The sequence below is a fragment of the Lygodium microphyllum genome, chromosome 8 (genome assembly GCF_053477565.2).
Source record: "Lygodium microphyllum isolate KBCC chromosome 8, Lygodium_microphyllum_v1.1.10, whole genome shotgun sequence".
Taxonomy (NCBI): domain Eukaryota; kingdom Viridiplantae; phylum Streptophyta; class Polypodiopsida; order Schizaeales; family Lygodiaceae; genus Lygodium; species Lygodium microphyllum.
In genome coordinates, this window is record NC_141142.1 from 125,073,126 (window position 1) to 125,098,332 (window position 25,207).

The window sequence follows — 25,207 nt, forward strand, 5'->3', positions numbered from 1 at the left end:
GTCCCCTACATTTAGTGAATGTGGGCAAGTATTTAAGGTATAGGAGTTTCAATTTTAGCGATACGTAATGATTAGGTATAGGAGTTTCACTATTTAAGGTATAGGAGTTTTAGTTTTAGCGATACGTAACGATTAGGTCACGTGTTAATTTCCTAGTAAATTTCTTGGAATTTCAACTCTTTCTAAATGAGTACTGCACAGTTTAGGTGTTTTAGGTTCATACCAATTTGGTTAACTCTAGAAAAAAATTACGTGATCATTTCCATATGACTCGTTGTCTATGTGTAAATTAATTTTTCACCCTTAACTTATCGATTTAAGGTGGTTAGGTTAATTCCAACTAACCTTCCTATACTTTGCGAACAAAATTCATGCTAAACAAGCAACCTTTTTCTTGATAATTTATGATGTTGACAAACGATATTTTCCTAGAGTTTATGCATCGTAAGAATCATTTCATGCTTGCACTTTCCATGATGATTCATTGCGAAGAGGATATGGGTTAATAGTGCGATACGTAGATTATACATCTAGGCTTAAATGAAGTATACTATTTTAATGGACAATAATCTAGTTTATCATTCATTTCAATGCATAAAGTTATTTGCTAGAAATGCGTTTCTGCTTTTTTTAATTTGAATGTTTCATTTAAAAGTATTGATGACTAAGTTCCTCCGTTGTGAGCATCTAGGACAAAAATATATCCTATTTCTAACAATTAACCTTGCATGATTGAATTACAGCAATATTAAATAAAAATTAGGAAGGAAAACTTGGGATTGGGGTGAGATGTCCATGTGGATGCTGGGAGATGACCCTCCTGCGGCTACGCCTTGGACTTTCTTAGGATGCATTGCAATTATAGTTTTTCGGACGTGGAAGTAGCTTTACAACTCCTCTTTGGAATTTCACCGTCGCTCCCTTGCACCATCCGTCGAAAGTAGTTTTTAGAAGGCTCCCGCCTTGAAGTAGGGATTTCGAAAGGGGGTGCTTCAAAATTTCTCACAACTAAGACCCATTGAAGCTTCAAATCCACATATGCCTTTTGTCTATCCTTGGCAGCTTAGATGTCCTGTCTTATTAATTTTACTTAGTCATCCATCTCTTCCAACATGTGCCTTGAAGCTTCAACCCTTAAGGTTGGATCTGAGAAGTTTAGGGGACTTCGATAGTCATGACCATACAAAGCTTGGAAAGGGGTCATCTGAATGCTTTGTTGGTAAGAAGCATTGTAGGAAAATTCAACCAAAGGTAAGTATTGAATCCACCTCTTCGGCTCTCGAGAGCAGTATGCCCTTAGCATATCCTCGATGACTTGATTTATCCGCTCTGTTTGGCCATCCATTTGGGGATGGTAGGCAGTGCTAAAGCAGAGTTGAGTCCCAATAGCTTCAAAGATAGCTTTCCAGAAGTGTGACGTGAAGAGAGAATCACGATCACTAATGATTCTTCTGGGTAAACCATGTAGCTTGAATATCTCCTTGATGAAAAATATTGCAATGTCTGAGGCTTTATAGTTTGTCTTTATTGGAATAAGGTGTGCAACTTAGTAAGCGTGTCAACCACAACCACGATGGAGTTGTATCCTCCCTGAACTTGGGGTAGGCCTACAATAAAATCCATACTAATGAATTCCCATTTCATTTGGGGAATGTCAAGTGGTTGAAATTTCCCTAGCATCTTGAAATGCTCAGCTTTGATATGTTGACAAGACAAACACTCGGTGACATATTTGAGAATGTCACCTTTGAGCCTCTCCCAATGGTAGCTCTTCCTAACTGCATTAAGAGTCTTGGCATAGACAGGATGTCCTACGAAAGGGGAATCATGAGCTTCCCACAATATCTTTTGCTTAAGTGACTAACTCGCTGGTATACATAGCCTTGTTCTATAGTAGACAAGTCGATTATTAATAGAGAATTCATGATACTTAGCCTGCAGTTTTTGGTTCTGATCCTTGATAGAGATCTCCCTTAGCATTGTTTGGTAGGCCGGATCATGGCATGCATCCTCTCTAGCTAACTCAAGTATTGGATTGTTTGGCATAGATACTTTTCTAGCTACAGACCTAGCTATCGATGGATTTTGCAGGATTAGAGAATTAAGGAATGCCTTGCAACTAAGTGCATCGGCAACTACATTTTCTTTCCCTAGTCAGTACTTGATTTCAATGTCATATTCCTCTAACACTTCAATCCACCAACGTGTTGAGATTTAGCAATCACACTCACTAAACAACCTCTTTGTATGGAGCTTCAGGGCCAAGGACATGCACGCTAACCTATCCCATATGCACAGTGGTGCCTACTGCAGTTTCCTACTTTCCTATAAAGCATTGTACTTGCTTCCTTTTCTTAATGCAATGATAGTACTCTTTTCTTTTCAGTGAAGTGTCAATGTCATTGTCCACATACACAAGATTGTGTTTATGAGTCCAAGTCTCAATCTTGGAACCTAATTCACTTGTGTAACAAATAGTGTCTTTGTCTTCTCCATCATGAGTCCACACTTCTCCTTCCATCCACCATAACTCACTGCCATGTCCTAGATCCTGTATCTTTAACATGGTATCAGAGCACCGATGGGCATGGCACTACTCCTCCAACTCCAGTTCACTCTCATCTAGCTCAGTTTGAGCTCAGTCTAGTTCAGGCCAAGTCTAGGACCTCATCTCCTACTCCTTCTCACTACCCTGCTTGGCAGCCTTAGCCAAATATGCTTCGAGCTCTTTTATCTCACTCCACAAGTCAAACCTCCTGGAGCTTCCTTCTGGGAATGTGTTCCCCTGCTTCCAGATCTTCTTCTTGACACATCAATCACTGACTTTGGGCAAGCATAACTCTAGTATTGTGAAAATTCTCAATCTCTACCCTGTGTCTGCCATAGCCAGACAGGACCTACCTCACTTGGAGCTTCCATAACACCTCAACTAGGCAACTTCAGCTCCTAATTCCTTCAAGGGGATTGTTCTACTACTCCTTGCACTTCTCCTTGTCACAACACAGAGGCATGTTGGTGATCTTCAGCCCTGGCATTGCAAAAATTCGATGTCGCTGGCCAGATCTATGCTGTGTCTGTTCGAGCCTTCTGCGTACGCCGTGCTATCCGCAATCTAGATGATTTCCATGGGGCTTTGATAGCCCTTGACATAAGCTTCCTAGACATGTAATTTTTTTTGAAAATGATCAACTACAAGTCCTGCAATCTGAAAAAAACCAGGCCCTTGTCTCAGAAACCCTAATTCCACCATAGCCAAAATCTCTCAAGCTTCTTTTTTCCTCATTTTTCTCACTCGTGACACTAAACCAAGCTAAAGCCCACTCTAATCCATTGACCCAGCATCAAATCAAGGAGGGGAAGGACCTGAGAAGATTGAAGAATGACCAAACGATCCCAAACAAGAAGAATCAAGCTCATCAACATCAATATCAACACAGACATAGTGTGTTTTCACACTATCATTACCTGTGTTTCTTGACACATTGTAATCTGCTCTTCTATTGATAAAATGTCAGAATTATGGTGTTGATTTTCTGGTGATCTTGCAACCTCAACATGGGAAAAGACTCTCCAAATGCTCGATTCACACTTGGCAAACCCGCATCAAGCTCATCCTGATGAAGAAGGGTCTTTGGGCCATCACAAATGGCAAAGAGAAGAAACCTCGAGATGCGGACCTTGTAGTTACTTGGCAGAAGAATGATGACAAAGCACAAGCCATCATCAAACTTGAATTGGACGACAGCTACATCCATCATGTGGATGCCTGTGACACGTCCCATGACACTTGGGATAAATTGGATATCTTATTTGGTGCACAGTCAAAGTCGTCTAAGTATGGTCTATTAATTGAATGAAGATGTTTGTAGTTCAAATGGGATGCCTAGCACTTCAAAGGAAGAAAAGAAACTTAAAAGCAAAGAAGAGCCTAGCACTTTAGAAGAGCCTAGCACTTTTGACTTGAACATCTTTAGGAAGAAAAGAAACTTAAAAGCAAAGAAGAGCCTAGCACTTCAAAGGATGAATAAATGTTATATGTAAACAACAGATACAAAGGTAAAAAGGAACCGCTCTTCTGTGACTTCTGCAAAAGGACCGGACACACTGAGAAGTTCTGTCATGCTAAAAAGAGGTCCCAAAGGGCCTATCTTGCAGCTGTGAAAGAAGAAGAAGAACATGGACCAAAAGATGAAGAAGAAGATGAAGATGAAGACCACCAAGATCGGAAGGACAAGACTCATCAGTCCTTCTACTCTCATTACTCTGATAGACTATTTTAAAAGCCTTGTATTTCCTTGCCCTAATGCTTCCTGCCATAAGCTTTGTAAACTCCTTATGTAACTTGGCATTACAGTCCCTGTACACTTTGTGAGGCCCCTGTTACAGCCTCTGGATGTCCATCATGTTTTGGTGCCCACACTTAGCCTTTTCTGCGATAGCCTCTGGTGTCTACCATGTTTGTGGTGTGCCCACACTTTGCAGGTAGTTCTCATTATAGCCTCTACACACTTTGTGCCTTTCTAGTTGTGATTGAGGAGGGGTGTTGAGATTCAGCAATCACACTCACTAAACAGCCTCTTTGTATGGAGCTTCAGGGCCAAGGACATGCACGCTAACCTATCCCATATGCACAGTGGTGTCTACTGCAGTTTCCTACTTTCCTATAAAGCATTGTACTTGCTTCCTTTTCTTAATGCAATGATAGTACTCTTTTCTTTTCAGTGAAGTGTCAATGTCATTGTCCACATACACAAGATTGTGTTTATGAGTCCAAGTCTCAATCTTGGAACCTAATTCACTTGTGTAACAAATAGTGTCTTTATCTTGTCCATCATGAGTCCACACTTCTCCTTCCATCCACCATAACTCACTGCCATGTCCTAGATCCCGTATCTTTAACAACGTTGCCTCATGTTGAGCTTGTTTTGGGTAAAGATCCATTTGAGACTCTTATGGTTAGTTACTAGAGTAAACTTGTTACCCAACATGTGGTGTCTCCAAAGCTTTAGAGCATGGATGATAGCTAGCAATTCCAGATCATGCGTAGCATAATTCTTTTCATGACTCTTCAATTTCCTTGAAGAGTATGCTACTGGATGACCTTCCTGCATAAGTACACACCCCAAGGCAAGTATGCTAGGATCAGTTACTACCTCGAACTCTTTATTGAGGTCTGGAAGTTTTAGAATAGGTGCTCTTACCAAAATTTTCTTCAATCTGTCGAAGCTATTTTGTTCGGGAGTTGACCATGCAATGGAAGTTTTCTTCTTTAGTAAGTCCGTTAGAGGTGCTACAATCAAAGCATAGTTTTTTATGAAGACCCTATATACCATCCTATCAAACCAAGAAAGTTGCATATTTCTTTGACAGATGTTGGTATTGGCCTCGGTCCACTGAGATTCCTTCTGCTGATACTATGAATCCGAGATATTCAATCTGACGCTTGAAGAATGCACACTTCTTCATCTTAGCATACAGCTTATGTGACCTCATTGTCTCAAGGACAATTCGAAGTTGGGGTTCATGATCTTCTTCTTGTTTAGAATAGACTAAAGTGTCGTCGAAGAAGACAAGCACGAAATCATCAAGATATGGCCTAAAAATATCCTCCATTAACTTGCTGAAAGTGGTAGGTACAATCGTAAGTCCGAATGATATAACTAGGAACTCAAAGTGCCCATATCTTGTATTGAAGACCGTCTTGGGGATATCTTCTTCCTTGATCCTTATCTGATAATAACCTGACCTGAGATCAATCTTGGAGAAGATCTTTGCACCCTGAAGATGATCAAGAAGCTCATCTATTCTAGGAATAGGGTACTTGTTCTTGACCGTTGATTGATTCAATCCTCGGTAATCAATACATAGTCGAAGTGTCCCATCTTTCTTTTTCTAGAACAGTTTTGGAGCTCCCCACGGTGAACTGCTAGGCTGGATGTAGCCCTGATGTAGTAGTTCCTTGAGTTGTTCCTTCAGCTCAATTGCTTCTGGTATGGACATTCTATAAGGCGTTATTGCAATTGGTGCAGCTCCTGGTACTAACCTAATCTCATGATCCACTTCTCTTTGAGGCGGGAGCTCTGTCAACTCTTCAGGGAATACGTCCGCGTATTCCTTTAGCCAAGAAGGTTCTTTACTAGACTCTTGCTTATGATCTAACTTGTTGAGTTTGATCAAGTAGATAGGTAATCCTTTTCTAACTCCTTTTATGATCCAAGATACTTTGGCCAATTGGATTTTCAACACTCTAGTCTCACCTTGAGTTGTGACTAAATCCCTTTCAGAGTTTCGAAAGGAAACTTGACCCTTTCTATAATGAATATGAGCGTCATTAGGCTTAAGCCAATCCATTCCGAGTAGACACTCATGGATACCTAAATTCATGACTTTGAATTTGACCGAAGTCTTCTTTCCTCCCAGAAAGAATTCCACCTTAGCAGTTTTCCTGGTACAAGTAACCTCATGAGCATTTGCCAATTCCACAAGCAGGGTAGGTGCTTCTACTATGGCTATTCCTAATCTTTTTGCACATGCTGGTGAGATAAAGGAATGAGTACTACCACAATCAATCAAGGTCTTGAGACTTTTACCTTGATAGTCCGACGATGTCTGAATCATAGAGAATTGGTTTCTTAACGTTATTATACGATAATTGTTATTGATTACATCTTCAATTCTACTATCAAGTAAGCAATATAGCTACTTAACTTTTTTTCAATTCTCATGGACAATCAGACATTGATAAAAAGAAGTCTTATTTGTATTCATATGGGCATAGCCCTTTCGGAATACAACATTTCTTGCGATGATAAGCCAACTGTTACATTTAGTTTGGGGAGAACAACGTTGTATTACATTTATCTACAGGAACTCTATAATAGTATGGTTTCGGGTCATGGATCTTCAGGAATCGATAAGTCATTGGAAGTTCAGGGTATCCTTTCCATTGGAATCCATTCTTCTCATGGCGACCCAACACTTTAATCCTGTCAGTGGGGATTACACGGGTTACTTCCTCATATACATATGAGTGCATCTAAACCCTCTGACCTCTAATATGTAAAGTTGATTTTACCTAAGCTTCCACAAAAATGAATGCTTCACGACTTTCAGGTCCTCCAACCACTTGACCCTTTCTAGGTTGGTTTGTAGGTAAGCAAACCAGTGGGCGGCTATATAGTAGATTCGTGATGCACTCGTCTATCTTCATTCCATGTACAAAGGTGATGGATTATAGATTTGCTCTAGGATGTTCATCATCTCAACCCTTTGTCGATAATGCGGAGAATGCATTGCAATCATAAACATGATTCGAAATACTAAGAACTTGTTCCACGCTTCGTAATTCTGCAAGACAGCATTGAAGGTAAGGAAATGTTTGGAACGTCAACATTTGCTTTACTTCTTGTTATTAAGATTTCATAAAATAATTCTGTTGTTGATTCGCTCTGATACCAACTGTGACGTGTCAACTTGTATCTTCAGGACACGTCTTAGCAGTCCATCGGAAAGGGTATCTAGAAAGCTCCACCGACACTCCCATGGAATGTTACAGGCTTTGCGATCTAGGGCTTTCCGTGTCTGCCACATTGCGGAAGTATTCCGGCCATTCCCACTTAGGATTGACCTGCATTAGGGTTTTCCTTATTGGTCAATCCTAATAAGGAAAAACGCCAGGTCTGAAGTGGATTCACGCAACTAGTGTCGGACCCAATAACTAGTTACCGGCACTTGGTTCAAGGAGAATGGGAAAGGAGAGGGATGCAAAGCTCAACCTCTCTGCCATAAGGCATAGTTCCATTCTGTTCCCCTAAAACGACGTAAATTGGGTTTAATCATAACACTAGGTCAATGCTCTTGTTATTCGTATTCTTTGACAATCTTCGTGCTGTCCAACGTGATTTGAGAAAAGTTCCCGGCCAACCGGGACCACCCATCCGTAGGACGGACCTATGGCCCATCCTCTGCACTTTCCTTGGGTTGTTTTAGTTATTTAATTACCTAACACATTAGTTGGACATGTAACAACGAGCTTCTTTAATTAACCCATTAGGCACTGGTTCCTTCACGTAATCTTATCACTTCACATAGAAAAAAACAATATCAGATAAGTTTCTTATTAACAGGTTATCATATTTATCTTTGAAATACAAAGAGTCCAGCCTGTAGGCTTATCCACAATCCGCCTGAAGGCTATCCAGCAATCCACAGGGATCACTAATCCAAGTTTCCGCCCGTAGACTAGTATGTGGGCCTCAAGATCCAATCCCGAGTCACGTTAGCCTCTTGTGCACAGCCCGAAAGGTGAGGGATTTACAGCAAGAGCCCCCTTTGGCACCCAAGCGTCCTCCTGCTCCAAGTAGCGCTCAATGGAGAGACCTCTCGCGGCGGGTTTGGTCCACTTTCCCGGCGCGGTCAACAACCCCCTTGGTTAGGGTCAGGCAGGCAGTTGGGGTTAATTGAAGCTGCCTCTCCCTTCAGGCCTTCAACCTGAAGTATAGATATCCATTTATCTTTTAATTCATTGATGAAACAAAGTCAAACAGTGCTCTAGAATCTGTAGCAAGCACAAACATTTTTATTGATCGTTTTTTTGGCAAATTGCTAAGGAATGAACCCTTCCTTTCGAATGCGTCCAGCACTCGATCCGAGATGACTTGCAACTTGGAAAGATCCCCTATATGCTGGGTTATGGCGTATCCTATTAACCCAACTTGGTCAAACCTTAAGTTCATTGGTTACTTTAGTTTATCGGCTGGTCTTTAGTTTCCAATCAATCTTCTTTACTCAAGAAAGACTACTAAATTAGGATGATTATTCATCCTCCTGCAAGATAACTTGCGCAAGGACATGCCAACTTCATTGCGAGAACTTGGCCATTCCCTTGTGATCCAATCACAAGATCATATGACTCCACACTTGTTGCACAAGTGTCGCATCGAACTATTGAGACAATGGAGTCATGAAACAATCTGTTTCAGGTTACTAGGCTGACGTCGTTAGACTTAGGGTTTCCAAGTTTCATCTTGTAAGATTCTTAGGGACAAAACCTAGCTTACTTTCCATTTTCATTTCACTGTCCCCTATATATAATTAGTGAATGTGGGCAAGTATTTAAGGTATAGGAGTTTCAGTTTTAGCGATACGTAATGATTAGGTATAGGAGTTTCAGTATTTAAGGTATAGGAGTTTCACTTTTAGCGATACGTAACGAATAGGCCACGTGTTAATTTCCTAGTGAATTTCTTGGAATTTCAACTCTTTCTAAATGAGTATTGCGCGGTTTAGGTGTTTTAGGTTCATACCCATTTGGTTAACTCTAGAAAATAATTACGTGATCATTTTCACATGACTCGTTGTCTATGCGTAAATTAATTTTTCACCCTTAACTTATCGATTTAAGGTCAGGCATAGGTTAGGTTAATTCCAACTAACCTTCCTATACTTTGTGAACAAAATTTATGCTAAACAAGCAACCTTTTTCTTGATAATTTTCGCAGTTGACAAACGATCTTTTCCTAGAGTTTATGCATCGTAAGAATCATTTCATGCTTGCGCTTTCCATGATGATTCATTGCGAAGAGGATTATACATCTAGGCTTAAAAGAACTATACTATTTTAATGGACAATAATCTAGTTTATAACTCATTTCAATGCATAAAGCTATTTGCTAGAAATGCGTTTATGCTTTCTTTAATTTGAATGTTTTATTTAAAAGTATTGATGACTAAGTTCCTCTGTTGTGAGCATCTAGGAAAAAAATATCCTATTTCTAACAATTAACCTTGCATGATTGAATTACAACAATATTAAATAGAAATTAGGAAGGAAAACTTGTGATTGGGGTGAGATGTCCACGTGGATGCTAGGAGATGACCCTCCCGCGGCTACGCCTTGGACTTTCTTAGGAGGCATCACAATTGCTGTTTTTCGAATGTGGAAGTAGCTTTACAACTCCTCTTTGGAATTCCACCATCGCTCCCTTGCACCATCCGTCGAAAGTAGTTTTTAGAAGGCTCCCTCCTTGAAGTAGGGATTTCAGAAGGGGGTGCTTCAAAATTTCTCACAACTAAGACCCATTGAAGCCATGGGGAAGGCTTAATGGCCTTTGTAAACTCGCACGAATGGGGAATAGAAAGGTGTGGAAAAGAAACAAGGTGCGCGAGAGCTCCAAGGGTTATTTTTGCATGGCCTAAGGGGGATTTTAAAAAAAACATGGGGGGAAAAGGAAAGGTTATTTGGAGTTGTCAAGATTGTGGGAGAGAAGGAAGGAGTCTCACTTGTAGCTTTCTTGCTTGCACAATGGGGGAATACACACAAAGGTGGAGGCTAAAAACAGTTTTCCTCTTCTTAGTTGTGTAAGCCAAAAAGAACTCAAGTACAAAAGAAATAGAAGAACCCTGTATATGGGTCCCAAACCAAACTCAACTAACTAAGGTGGCATACTAACTGAGCCACGAACTAGAGTAGATAAGGATAGTTGTCATCTAGCTATTATTCATGGGAGGTGTACCAATCACATCTGCAACTCACAAGTCGGTGACATAAATGCACAACGGTCACCCTGGCATATCACGAGTAGAGCTCGATATCTCAACACTCCCCTTCGAGCTCAATCCTAATTCCTGCACACCAAGTAGGTCTCTGAACTTGCTCAGCTTCTCTGTGCCCAATGCCTTCGTAAATATGTCAGCTACCTGATCCTCTGTGCTAGCATAAACTAGATCAATAAGACCTAGTAAAACCCTCTCCCGCACATAGTGATAATGCACCTCAATGTGCTTTGTTCTAGCATGATAGATTGGGTTATTTGCCAAGTGTATACTGCTCATGTTGTCACAATAAATGACAATTGGCCCATCTGTAGGCTGATGCATATCATAAAGTAGCTTATGCAACCAAGCTACCTCACATGTAGCTATTGCTGCACCCCTGTACTCAGCCTCTGTACTCGACAAGGCAACTATAGGCTGTTTCTTGCTGCTCCAAGTGACTGCAGCACTCCCAAAAGAGAACACATATCCACTAGTAGATCGTCTATTAGAAATACTACCAGCCCAATCAACATTAGTGTATCCATGCAACTGTATTTGAACCCCAGTCTCATAAAATAGTCCATACTGCAATGTGGACTTCACATACCTGAGTATGCATCTAGCCGCATCCAAATGCGGTTTCCTTGGAGCTTGCATAAATTGACTTACCAATCCAACAACATAGCTCAAATCTGGCCTGATAATAGTCATATAAATCAAACTTCCTACTATGCATCTGTACATAGTAGGGTCTTCCAGAAGCTCACCTGCATCTACGCTCAGCTTCACATTTTGCTCCAAAGGAACTAAAATAGGCTTACAGCATGTCATCCCATATTTGGACAGCATGTCCAATCCATACTGTCTCTGCAAGAGCTGTATCGCACTTGGTGATCTAATTACCTCAATGCCCAAGAAATAACGTAGCTCTCCCAAATCCTTCATCTCAAACTTCTGCTTCAATAGCATTTTCACATGAAGGATATCTTCATCACTATCACCTGTCATAATCAAATCATCAACATAAATGACAAGTAGCATAATATCTTTCTCTGTTTTTCTCACATAAAGTGAGAAATCTACCTTGGAAATCTAAAAGCCAATAGTGACAAGATACTGTCCTATCTTGTCAGACCATGCTCTAGGTGCTTGCTTTAAGCCATACAATGCTTTCTTCAACCTGCAAATAAACTTAGGATGAACAGCATACACATAACCTGGTGGCTGCTCCATATATACCTCTTCTTGCAAATCACCATGCAAGAAGGCATTCTTTACATCCATTTGATGTAAAGGCCATTCCTTTGATGCAGCCATAGCAATGACTGCTCTTACGGTTGCCATCCTTGCAACCGGACTGAATGTTTATTCATAATCAATGCCATATGTTTGTGCATAGCCCTTGACTACTAATCTTTCCTTGTATCTGTTCACAGAACCATCTGCATTGTGCTTCACCTTATAAACCCACTTACAACCAATTGCATTGTTACCTTTAGGTAAAGGTACCAATTCCCATGTAGCATTTTCTTCCAAGGCATCCATTTCTTCATCCATGACTTTCTCCCATTTTTCTTTTTCCATGGCTTGCTCAAAAGAAGTGGGTTCTGTTTCCTGTATCAATTTGACCATACAGGCATAGTGAATGGCTGTAAATCCATAATATTTCAGCCTATCCACAGGATACCTAGCTCTGGTAGACCTGTGCAAAGTAGGTTCACTCCCAAGTGCTCTCAAAACATCCCTGGTCTTCCTTACTCTAGGTGTAATAATAGAAGGAATACCCAACTCATCATCAATGCTTTGTTCTGAGCCAGTGGATTCACCATCCACATAAGAGTGACCTGCATTCATATTAAACATCGGCTGATCTTCCTTCTCTTTTCCTTTTCGTGAGACCTGAATACCACTATTTGCATTGCTTTGAGAAGATTCTCCTAATCTCAATCTGCCTGTCCATGGCGAAGAATGTGAACCACTGCTCGATGACGCTCTAGGTCCACTAATATTTTGTGACTCTTGCTGTGAATTCTATGCAGCATTACCATTTTGTGCATCTACATCATCAATCACATTTACTAGTTTATACCAGCTACTCATCTCATAAAAAATAACATCCCTGCTCACTGTAAACTTATGAGTAGAAGGGTTATAGCATTTATACCCTTTCTACTTTGCAGAGAGTAACCAATAAAGATGCACTTCTCAGCTTTTGGATCCAACTTGGATCTCAACTCATCTGGCACATGAACATAGGCAATGCAACCAAAAATCTTCAAATGAGAAATATCTGGTTTCCTACCACTATACCTCTCCTTTGGAGTCATCCCATGTATTGCTGCAGTGGGAGTCTTGCTCATTATGTAGACTGCTGTAGCAACTGCTTCAACCCAGTAAAAATCTGGCAAGTCTTTTTCATTGAGCATGGCATGAGATACCTCTCCAATATGCCTATTTTTCCTTTCTGCAATTCCATTTTGTTGTGGGGTATGACTGCATGAATATTGCTGCTTTATGCCATGCTCCTGCAGGAACCTTGCAAACTCATTTGAGAGGTACTCTCCCCCTCCATCTGACCTTAGGCATTTTATTTGTAGGCCTATTTCTTTTTCAACCATAGCTTTAAGAGTTTTGAAATGCCCAAAAACTTCACTTTTCTTTTTCATAAAATATACCCAAACTTTTCTGCTATAGTCATCAATAAAAGTGACAAAATAATGACAGCCTCCAAGAGATGCAGCTTTAGTAGTCCACACATCAGAGTGGATTAGTTCCAATGGCTTCTTACTCTCTTGAACATGTCTAGGAAATGGTTTCCTTGCCTGTTTTCCAAATTGACAGGCTTCATATACCTTATGCATTTCTGCAACCTTGAATTTAGGCAATCCTGCAACAATATTTTTGGCTTGCATTGATTTAAGTCATTGTACATTAACATGACCAATGCGTTTATGCGAGATATCAATATCTGCAACTACACCAGTCCCATGTGCAAATATTGCTGCACTCAATTCAGGCATGTCTGCATCCAACGTAAACATTTTGTCCTTCTTCTTTCCTTTTGCTATCAAGCGACCTTTATTTTTCATATCCTCAACAAAGCATCCATGAGGATCCTGCTCAACCATTTGACCAACAGAAACCATATTCTTGGTGATATTCGGGACATGAAATACATCGGACAGGTATTTCTTTTTCCCATCCTGCATAGACAAAGGAATTTTTCCAATCTGCACAATAGGATGTGATGTATCATCACCAGTCTCCACAAATCCTGGTTTTTCCATTTTCCTTGCATCTTCCATCCATTCTGCATGACCCGTCATGTGGTTTGATGCACTTGAGTCAACATACCACACATCGTTGCTTTCTTCTGCACTTGCCACAGAATTGTTCATGTGTTGCACCATAAACAAATGCTCATTTCTGTCATCACCCTGTCTACTAGAAGATGCATAATTCCCTTGTTGCAATTTTCCATTCATGATGTCATTCTGCTTTTTATAGCAGTCTTTAGCCATATGACCCATTTTACCACAGTAGTAGCATTCAACATTACTATTTGCACTTTGGCCTCTTTGCCATCCACCATGACCTCTTTGGCTCCCCCTACCTCTAGAGTTACCACGTCCTCCTCCATAGGACTGGTTTTCTTGAGTTTGCTGCATATTCTGATTTCTACCACGGCCTCCAAATCGGCCTCCTCTACCTCTACCTCTACCTCTTCCAACATTTGAGTAGAAGAGAGCTTCTTTTGAAGTTCCTCCTGAAGAAGATGCACCACCATTTCTCTACTCCTCAGAAATTAGAAGAGCAATCAGCTCCTCAAAATTAGGAAATCTTCCACGGACGAAAATGGATGTTCGGAATTGTGCATAATCCTTTCCTAGACCATTCAAGGTCACAGAAACTAAATCATAATCTTCCACTGGTGACCCAATGGAAGCAAGTGCATCTGCAATCTTCTTCACGTTCATGTGGTAGTCATTGATGCTCATATTTTCTCTTTGCACATTGTGCAACTCTTTCTTGAGCTGCATTTTCCTGGCTTGCGTATTTGTGCTATACATTTTTGACAAAGTATCCCATGCCTCCTTTGGCGTACTTTCATCTTGAATATGCACAATCATAGAGTCTGAAATGCTGATAAACAGCCAGTACATAACTTTCCTGGCTCTCTCATGCCATGCTTTAAATGCCTGCATTTGCTGTTGATTGGGAACATCAAGAAGAACTGGTTCTTCTTCATTTCCTGCAACGAACTCCCAATATCCTTTTCCCATAAGGAAATTCGTCATTCTAAACTTCCATGCTTGGAAGTTGTTCTTGTCAAGCTTTTCAGTGACAATCTATGAAAGAGAATCAGACGCCATTACAGAACACTACAAAAAATTCTGTCACTGCAAAGAACACAGCTTCAGCCTCACAAGGGCAAATCTGCAAAACTCACGAAAGTGGTATTTGACCACACAGTCACTTCCTAGTGACGATTTTGCATCAACAGGAAACAAGGATGATTCTGTAACTCCCAATGTCTTTGCGCATAGGCATACGATGCAATTTCTACAGTAACTTTTCACCGACTTGTAGAACAGTGGTCACACAACATAAAACTGGGCCTTTTCTTGAGTGCGTGCAAAAAAATTCTGCCTCCAAAACAGGCCTCGAAATGGCCTCAAATAAAAAAAATAGAGATACCAAGGGCTAAAGCCCTTGCCCGTAGCATATATTGCCCTCTTGCTACACCACGAAGGGCGTCTCAATCTGAGACAATGCACTCCTGCACTTTTCGGTTGTGCTACCTGCAGAGACTTGCTCCCAAATAGAAAAATGAAAGAAACACTGGTCCTCTTACCAGAACACCGTGAACTTGGCTTGCTTTCTTGAGCTCCTTACCACAAACAAGGCTCTGATACCATGTCAAGATTGTGGGAGAGAAGGAATGAGTCTCACTTGTAGCTTTCTTGCTTGCACAATGGGGGAATACACACAAAGGTGCAAGCTGAAAACAGTTTTCCTCTTCTTAGTTGTGTAAGCCAAAAAGAACTCAAGTACAAAAGAAATAGAAGAACCCTATATATGGGTCTCAAACCAAACTCAACTAACTAAGGTGGCATACTAACTGAGCCATGAACTAGAGTAGATAAGGATAGTTGTCATCTAGCTATTATTCATGGGCGGTGTACCAACCGCATCTGCAACAACTGACAAGTCGGTGACATAAATGCACAACAGTCACCCTGGCATATCATGAGTGGAGCTTGATATCTCAACAAGAGTAACCTTTTATGGGGGAAAACCCTAAGGGGGAAACTCCAAGGAAAAAGTAACCTTAAAGGTTATAAGAGTCTAAGGACCCTTAGGCAAGTCTGGAGGAAAGGGTTTCAAGTGGCCACGGAAAAGGGGCTAAGGGAAAGGAAAAAGGGGCTTATGAGTTTAAACACGGGGGGGGAAGGGTGGTTTTGAAGCCAAGGTAAAGGGGCTTATAGGGGGTTAAAACCGAGGGGGGAAAAAGGGTTTTAAAGCCTAAGGGACATGCTTAAGGGATAAAACACTGGGGGGGGAGGGTGATAAGACCTTTAAGGTCTGAACTCTTTTTGGGGGGGAAGGGGGCTTATAAAGCCCAAGAAAAAGGGGCCTAATGAGTTTAAACATAGGGGGGGAAGGGTAGTTTTGAAGCCAAGGGAAAGGGGCTTATAGCCCCCTTAGAAGCTTCCACTTAGAAGCTTCTACAGCTTCTTTCAAGTACGTGGCAGGAGGGGGGAATCAAAGCCGACACCGAAGGCGGCGTTCTGATGGCTGGGCACAACTGACAGCAGAGCTCACGTCGTCCAGTCCTTCGGCGTACATTAGTGCCTCGTCCCCTCCCTCTCACAGCATCAAGCTCCTCCTTAATGGTTGCATTTTGGTGGCTCAGGCGCAGTCCATCAATGCAGTGTTCTGCCGTCCCTCTCCTCGTCACAGCAGCCCTCGTCTGTTTAAATAGGGGAGGGGAGGGGGATCCTCCCTCTCCTATGTGTCGACTTCCATGGCCTCAAGTGTGAGCAAGATCCAGCAAGGAGCTTGCTGGACCTTCTATTCCCCTCTCCCCCTCCAGCACGACTGTCGGCTTGGGGGGGATAATGAATTTTTTTTTTCCCCATTATCCTTAGTAGAAATTTGCGATATCATTATCCTTATTTCCTATAAGAGGTAGTTCACGTGAGAAAATTTAGAACGTTACATCTTGCTACCACCATTTCTGCAAAATTGATGTCATGTCTAGGCATCGACCGACCAAAATTGTTGCCATCTAGCTTTTGCATACTAGGCCCTTCCATCTGCCTAAAATCATTGCCATGATCTACGTTAACACTGAGGCCTTGTACTCTTCTTAATACATCATCAAGTTCAAGACCAAGAATTCCAATCCCTTCCATTCTCCTTAGAGTATCATCTTCGGGCTATTGCATACCAAGTCCATCCCTTCTCCTAAGAGTCTTGTCACTAGTAGGTTGTAGTATTCCGTGACCATCTATCCTCCTAAGAGCATTGACATTTTCAAGGTGAAGCACATTAGGGCCTTCTCTTCTCCGCAAAACTGTTGTCATCCTCAGGGTGAAGCATAATAGCACCATCAATCATTGTTAAAGTGAGATCCCCTTCAAGGTGCAGTATACCAGGGCTTTGGGGGCATAGAATGCCAGCACCGTCAAGGTGCAATAAACCAGGGCCTTCCATTATCTGTAAAACATGATTGCCCTATGGGCGTGACAAAACTGGACCATCCAACCTTCTAGGCATGTTCTATCCATATCGATATGCAACAATCGAGGTCTATCAATACACCTCTCAACCCAGATAGGCCTGGGGATGCCCATGGGCCTATCTGCACCTGGCAGCCACTGCTCTCTATCATACATCCTTAGTTCCATGATTTCCTTGAGGAGAATGGAAGGATGCAGTGTTTAACTGTCAAGCTAAGCCCAAATGCAACAATGCAGACAAAGATGAAAAGAAGAAATAGAAAGGCTCTTTTCAAAAGTAACTTTGACTGGATCTTTGGCTCTTCACTCTTGCAGCTCTCTGCTTCTTTCTCTAGTTCTTCAACTTGGCTTCCCTGTGCTTCTTCCTTAGATGATAGAGGAGCCAAAGGGAAAATCCTTGCCTCATCTTCTTCTCTCTATAGACATTTCACTCCCTCTACTGTGCTCTCCTCTACCTTGATTCATTCTTCACAAACTTCTTCTTCTTCTTTTGGAGTGTGAATAGTTACATTTTCATGCAAAGGAATAGTAGGCCTTGTTTGCTCTTCAGATCCCAATCCAACATAATCTTAACCTTGATACCTAGCACTTCATGTCTAAGTAAAACATGGTGAACAATAGAATCAATGTAGAGACTAACTGGGTGACCAAATGCAATCATATACCCATCCTTAAACTTCATGGACTTAGCTCTCTAAGCTTTGAGTTTTCCACTAACAATGAAATCGCAGCCCTTAGCACCACTTTCCATAATGAATCTCAAAACTCCAATATCAGGTCCTTCGAATGGCAAGACCACCCAAAATATTGTACCGCAATGACTAATCTTGAGAAATCGCACAAAGCCCACGGTTGTTGACCTTCTCAACATAAAGCTCCATAGTTCCTTCAGGGAAATTGAACCTCTTTTGAACTATAGAACAACAAAATCAATGTAGAGATTAACTGGGTGACCACATGCAATCATGTACGCATCCTTAAACTTCATGGACTTAGCTCTCTGAACTCTAAGTTTGCCATTGACAATGACATCGCAGCCCTTAGCACCACCTTCCATAATGAATCTCAAAACTCCATAGCAAGCCCTTTGAATGGCAAGACCACCTAAAAGCTTGTACCGCAATGACTCAGCTTCGGCAATCGCACAAAGCCCACGATTGTTGACCTTCTCACCATAAAGCTCCACAGTTCCTTCAGGGAAATTGAACCTCTTCTGAACTATAGAAGTTAGTTCTTTGATTCTTTGTCCTTTCTCACCAAGAACATTCTGAGTCTTGGTGGCACAGATGATGATCTCTATGCACATGGAAGTGACACGGACCTCGATGCCCAAGTATCAATCTTCTTGGGACCTTCACACCATCAACTAGTGCATACAGCAAGCCACAGTCGATAATGGAAGGCATGTGTCACTTGCAGAGCGATTTCCCTCTCACGAGATGAGTCATGCATTCTTTTCCAGTGTTTTCTCAACACAGTGGAACTTGCTCCTGATGTTGATCACGAAGCAGTATTGGTTGCTACTCAGTGTCTTGCTGCATTTAAACTTGAAATCTCTTAGTTGGATGATTCAATACCAAACTTGGCTCTCCTATTCCAAGCACATGGATTTGATCCTTCAAGCCAAAATCAGACTTGCAAAATGTTGAAGAGAGCACCATTGTCAAGAACAACACATCTTAGTCAGGTGACCTGGATACAAGACTTCAAGAAAGAGAGGCTTAGCACATTCCACATCTCATTGTGTAGCAACCCACGGACCAAGCGGAAACACCAAATAGCATAGGAAGTGCATATGCACGGTCACACGAGCATTTGCGATGACGTGGATGAATCAACCAAAGAAATTGAAAATGCAACCTTAGAGAATGATGATGAGCCACCATCACCAATTCATAGATGCTGGTGAGATGGTGCTAGTGGGGTGAAAGTTTGAAGCAAATTATGGAGGTAGCCTTGGGGCTTTGGCAGGATATGGGGTGGTAGTTAGGTGCTCCACATTCTCAAGATGAAGTGGAGAAAGCCATGGCAGCACCCGTTTGCAAGGGAGGAGCAAGGTCTAAGAGATATGAAATGATGTTGGCTTGGTACTCCATGGAAGCTCCAAAAGGAAGCTTACAAGGAAGAAAGAAAAGACCTCTTTTCAAACTCCCAGGAAAGCTGCCATCTCTATAGTACTCCCTGACTCTTGTTGTCTTCAATGTTGTACTTGTCTTGGTGTACCTGAGAAAATTAGGGTTTCCTGAGACTAAAGAGAGAACTAAATCTAAAAGAAGGAGAGAGAAAGGAAGGATCTAAAAACTAAGCTCTGATACCAACTATAATGAAGGAGACCTAGGAGAGAGAAGGAGAGAAGGAAGAGACTGCAAAAGAGGAGAGAGAAAGGGGAAGAAGATGAGAGAAGAAGAGAAAGAAATACTAGCAAAAGAGAGAGAAAGATAGGAAAAGAGAGAGAAAGAGGAGGGAAGCCATGGAAGCTGGAAGGAAGGAGAAAAAAGACTTGATTATTGATAAAACTGATCCCTAATTGGGTCACTCAACACCTTATATACCTCATCAGTGTAACTGGGTATTCCCATGCTAACACGTGTCCTACCTGTCTATCCCCACTCTTTTACAAAATATTTTTGTTTTTAGTTCTCATTGGAGCCTAATTGGAATAGATATGTGGGGAGGCAATGTTTCCTCATCAATTCTATAAAAGGAAGCCATGGAAATGCCAAGTTGTAAGTTATATAGTCTAGGGTCTCCTTGATATTTTGATATTTTTATGGTAGGTACTCTAAATATTTTGATCTTTCTTTTGTAATAACTCTAAATTTTATTGCCTTTTTTATACATAGCTATAAAGAGATTGATTGAAGTGATAGAGAAAAGGCCTCCCATGCCTTCTGACTTACTTGCAACAATGCAATATAGACAAGTTGTGCTCTTAAAGGTTGTATTATATGCCCACATAGCCACATATAGCTTCTTATCTCAGTCTTGTTTTTTCTCTGATATTATCTTTGAAAAAATACCCACAAGTTGTTTATTAGTGCTTTCAACCTGCCCATTTGCCTGTGGGTTATAAGGATTTGTCTTATTGTGCTTAATCTGCCATGCTTCAATCAGGCTCTTAATCACCCTATTTAGAAAATGTGTTCCTCGGTCTGATACCTATTCCTTTCGCAGACCAAATTGGTAGATAATCTGCTCAAGTAGGAAGCTAGTAGTCTCCTTTGCATTGTCCTTCTTCATTGCTCGTGCTTCTAAGCACTTTGTAAAATAGTCAGTTGCCAATATGATATATCTCTTATGTGTAGAAGAAGATGGGGTAATAGGACCCACAAAATCAATGCCCCACTTCTCAAATGGTAGTATAGCCATAATAGGAGTCAATGACCACTTTCTATTCCCCCTAGTGTCATGTCTTTGACATATATCACATCTCTTAACTTACTCAAATGAATCTTGGAAAATGGATGGCCACTAATACCTAGCTCTTAAAGATTTTTGTGTAGTCAACTGGCCAACAAAGTGCCCTCGACAAGGGGAGTCATGGCACTCTTCCAAGGTAAATGGAACCTCGTCAGGCACAACACATCAGCAATAAACATCATCAACCCCCTGCCGATATAATATTCTTGCGATCACTGAAAATTTCAAAGCTTACTATCTAATTTTCCTATTTTTAGACTTTGATAAAGTGGTTCTAGCCTCTTCTATAAATAAATAGTGCATTATGGTAGCATACCAGGATGGAATGGAGACTGTATCGATTTTAAACAATATCGCCATATCGCTTCCTTCAGCCAAAGAAGTTTCCTTTGGCTCCCCAAAATCCAGAAGACATTCAACAATTCCCTGCAACTTTGGTGTCTTACTTCTAATCCCATAATTGAACTCCTACAAAGTCATTAACCACTTTGCTAAATGGTCGGTGGGTGGCTATAACTTCTTCATCAACAATCTAAGCCCGTCAGCCTTCATCTAAAATACTATCTTTCCATAGAGGATGTAGTGCTTGAATTTTTTTGTCGCAAACACCATTGCAAGGCACAACTTCTCCATATAGGTGTAGTTGATTTCTGATATGGCCAACTTTTGACTAGCAAAGGTGATCGAATGATGCCATTTTTTCTCCCAAATTTGGGCTAAACAATGACCTTGATTTTTTTAGGGTGAGTTGTCGTGATCCCTACTGAACTGACCACATTGCCTAGCAATAGCCATAAGGCACCCCAAAGATGCACTTCCATGGGTTAAGAACTATGCAAAATTGTTTGCAGCACTCAAAACACTTTCTTAGAATAATCAACTGCATTTCTCTAATGGTGGTTGCCCCCCCCCTTCCCCCCCCCCCCCCAGGTCATCGATGAATACTATCAACTACTTTGGGGAGATGTCACCAAAAGTCTTGTCTATTGTTTGTTTCCATGAACTAGGTGCATTGCATAAACCAAATTCCATCACATGGTACGAAAAGGTATAGCGAAGATAGTAATGAAAGTTGTTTTTAGCTTATCTTCTTCTACAATTGCCATCTGATTGTATCCCACAAAGAAATCCATAAATGAATATATTTTCCTACCCAATAACTAGTCCAAAATCTAATCAATAAAGGGCAATGGATAGTAGTCCTTAACTGTCTGCTTATTAAGCTCTCTTAAGTCTACACAAAGATGGATTTGATTATTTTTCTCGTTCCTGATAACAACAGGTGAATGCCATTCAGTGTGTTGAATAGGGAAGATTAAACTAACTTTTCATAATTTATGTAACTCTTCAAATAGTCATCTCTTAGTTTGAAATGGACAGCCAGGTTGGGAGGAATGCCTCTCAGCTCATCATAACTCCAGGCAAAGATGTCTCAAAATTATTGGATTAGGGACACATAGTCCCTCCTCTCTTCTAGACTGAGCATAGCCCCTAATTTAATAGGTTGTGGATCATTCAACGTAGTGAGATCTAGCTCAATTACATCCGCATCTCTTATTCTATCTTGAGCTTCAATTGTCTCATTGAGATTCACTTAGTATATATCCTCTATAGTGGACTCATCTTTTGATTCATCACTTGACGAGGTCTCACTGCTAGGTGATTCCTCTAATGCATATAATTTTGATGAGGATAAAGGAGCTCTCTCACTTTGAGGAGACTCAGAATATGTATCTACTACCACATGACTAGCACCCCTCCAAAAATCAAACAACCAACAAGTATATCCTCTTGATAGTCAGATCACAATATCCATGGCCTTCCCAAAAAATACTTGATAGCTTGGCCTTTCTATCAATTCCGAAATCATGATGTTGATGGAGGATTGCATGTCTACAATAGCATGATCCACTAATATTCCATCAACATATGCTGCCACCCTTGGACAATGCTTTTCAGCATGCTCAAACCAATCCTCTCCCACCCGAGCTATTGCCACAAGGGCTCAATGTGCATAGAATCTTCTTAAATTCCTTGTGCACTTCTGGAGATAGCTTGATCAATTGCAGCAAGTTCACATCAGGCTTTATGTCACAAAGAGAACTTGCTAAATCAAACTCATGATAGTTAGCAATAGTTTTCTTCTCCCACTATACAATTCTCTCCTTTGGCCTTTGAATTGGCTTTGGCTCCTCCTTTTTGGCTTTTACCTTTGTCTTTGGTAACTCATTTTGAGGTTTTGATTTGCCACCAATTGCTTTTAGAAGACCGAATCCTACATTAGGGTTAAGGACTTACCTTCATTTATCATCTTGTATAAGGTTTAACTCAATAGGTTTTGCATTATCCCTATTGCCTTCTTTAGCATTTTTCCTTCTTGTAATGGCTCTTAAATTTGAAGCTTCAATGTTGTTGACACACATAGTTTTGATAAGGCTGACACCTCTACCACTAGGCAGCTCCACTACCACAACTTTCCCCCTTTGTAATATTTGCTTTGGTCCTTCATCTTGCTGGAGGTTATTCCTTTGCACTTGATTGTTAACTAGATCTGGTTGTTTACTTCCTTGCTGGAGAGAGCTAATCATACTCCATTAGGTACTAACTAAATGGCTGGACTTCCCACATATGTCTCATTTGACGTTTGGACAATTCCTACGGAAATGTTGACCACCACACCAGTTTTACAACTGAATCTTGATGGGCCACCCTCTTCAAGGCGTAGAATCCCTATCAAGTTTTGTTTCTTCTTAAGGAAATTAACGTCAATGACTATTTGTCTATATTGTTTGCTAATCATATCAGCATAGTGCTTCATCATATTCTTAACTTTGCTAAGGACATTTGAGGCGCTTGACTCGTAGCCACGATCACACTTGACTTCATTAGGGATTGGCTATTAATTCCCTAGAATAATGATAGGATTTATCGCAAAAGGAGTACAATATCTAGAAAGGTTCCAAGATTTCTACGCCTTGATCGATCTTCATATAAAAAAAAGGACATGTCACACCCTAATGAAGTGCATGATGATGAGTTGGCCACAACAATGAATGAGCCATGCTTACTTTGGGCTTCCTACATAACAGGGCATATCTTACGTGTTTGTCCTAACACAAAGGCAAGGTAAGTGGGAGTTAGTGCAGGCTGATCTATGACCATGTGCTCCTTGGGTTGAAGGCCAAGTATGTGCATGTACACATAATACATATGTTTGCAAGCAAGAAATGCCTTTTGGGTAGATTCTCTGTTTTGAAAATTAGGACAAGTGCACCTAGGCTCTTCTTTGATGTGCACATCATAACAACTCTTTGTCAAGACTTGAAATACTGAATGTTATCTCTTAAGTTGCACTACCTCCTCCAAGAATGTCACAACCATGCAACCAGCTGCCTCTATTCTCTTTTGTGCATCTTTGGAAATTCCATGTCTTCATTTGCGTCTTCTCCTGCTTGAACCACATTCAGTAGAAATAGGAGGTTTGCTCTTCTGGTTCCTTGGTGGTGCTGTAAAGCAGGCAAACTTGAAACCAACCTGTCTTAGGCTGCTACACTCTTCCTTCGATATATTTGTTCCTATATCAACTAGCCACAAAGATGGAACAATTTGTGATGCTATCACTTGTTTCTGCACAACGTTTGTATGCTTGACATCATGATTACAAAACCATATCCATTGTGCAATGGCCTTGTTCTTATACGCTCTCTCAGATGAAAAGCATGGCGCGACTAACCCCACTTGCCGACTCTGTAATTTGCTGCTGCAATTCTTTCTACCCTCCATACCAAAACACTTTCTCACATAGTTAGGTGGTGTCCTTCGTAAAGCCCACTTCTCCTCTTCCACTTCTACCTCTTCTACATCGGTTGATGTTCCTGCATTTGGTGCACTTACTCCACTTGCAAAGGGCTTGATTGGTATCTCCTCATCCTCTTGGATACATATATCTTCCATCTTTCCATCGTCAAACTATATACTCCGCGGCCTGCCCTTGATTTTTCTTTGCCTTGACTCCATCACGTACCCTGGTCTATGAGAACTTATAGTTGCTCCACCTCCCTTCCTTTTTCTTTGCACAGTCTCCCTATCACCTTGCATTATAGGCTCCTCGTACAAAGGACTTCCAGCTACAACACCTTTCAACGCACGTGCAACAGAGGTGGGATTTGGGGATTCCCATTTGCTGGCACTAGCCAACAAAGACTCCATAGAAGGCCCAGATCCAATAAAGCTCCCTGTGGTATAGCCCAACCTCTTTGCACATTGAATATATGCATTCAAAACATCACTAACACATGCATCATAAAGTGATATCTTTCGTTTTCCACCCTCACCTGCTAACCAACTAGCATGGACACTTTCTGATAAGTTTATGCTTGTGTTAACACCAACACGAAGAAAGCAAAAGAAAGCAGAAAAGACGCAGGGCAAAGGCGAAAAAAAGGTAACCCGACAAAAGAAAGAAGAGGAAAGAGGACCAAAAGCGCAAGGGCAACCTTAAAAGT

At 41.1% G+C, this 25,207-nt stretch overlaps 1 pseudogene; it reads right to left on the reverse strand.

Moving 5' to 3' along the window:
- Positions 1-17,743: 17,743 nt before the first annotated feature.
- LOC148032825 (small ribosomal subunit protein uS3y pseudogene) lies at positions 17,744-24,656 on the reverse strand (annotated as a pseudogene).
- Between the last annotated feature and the right edge of the window lie 551 nt (positions 24,657-25,207).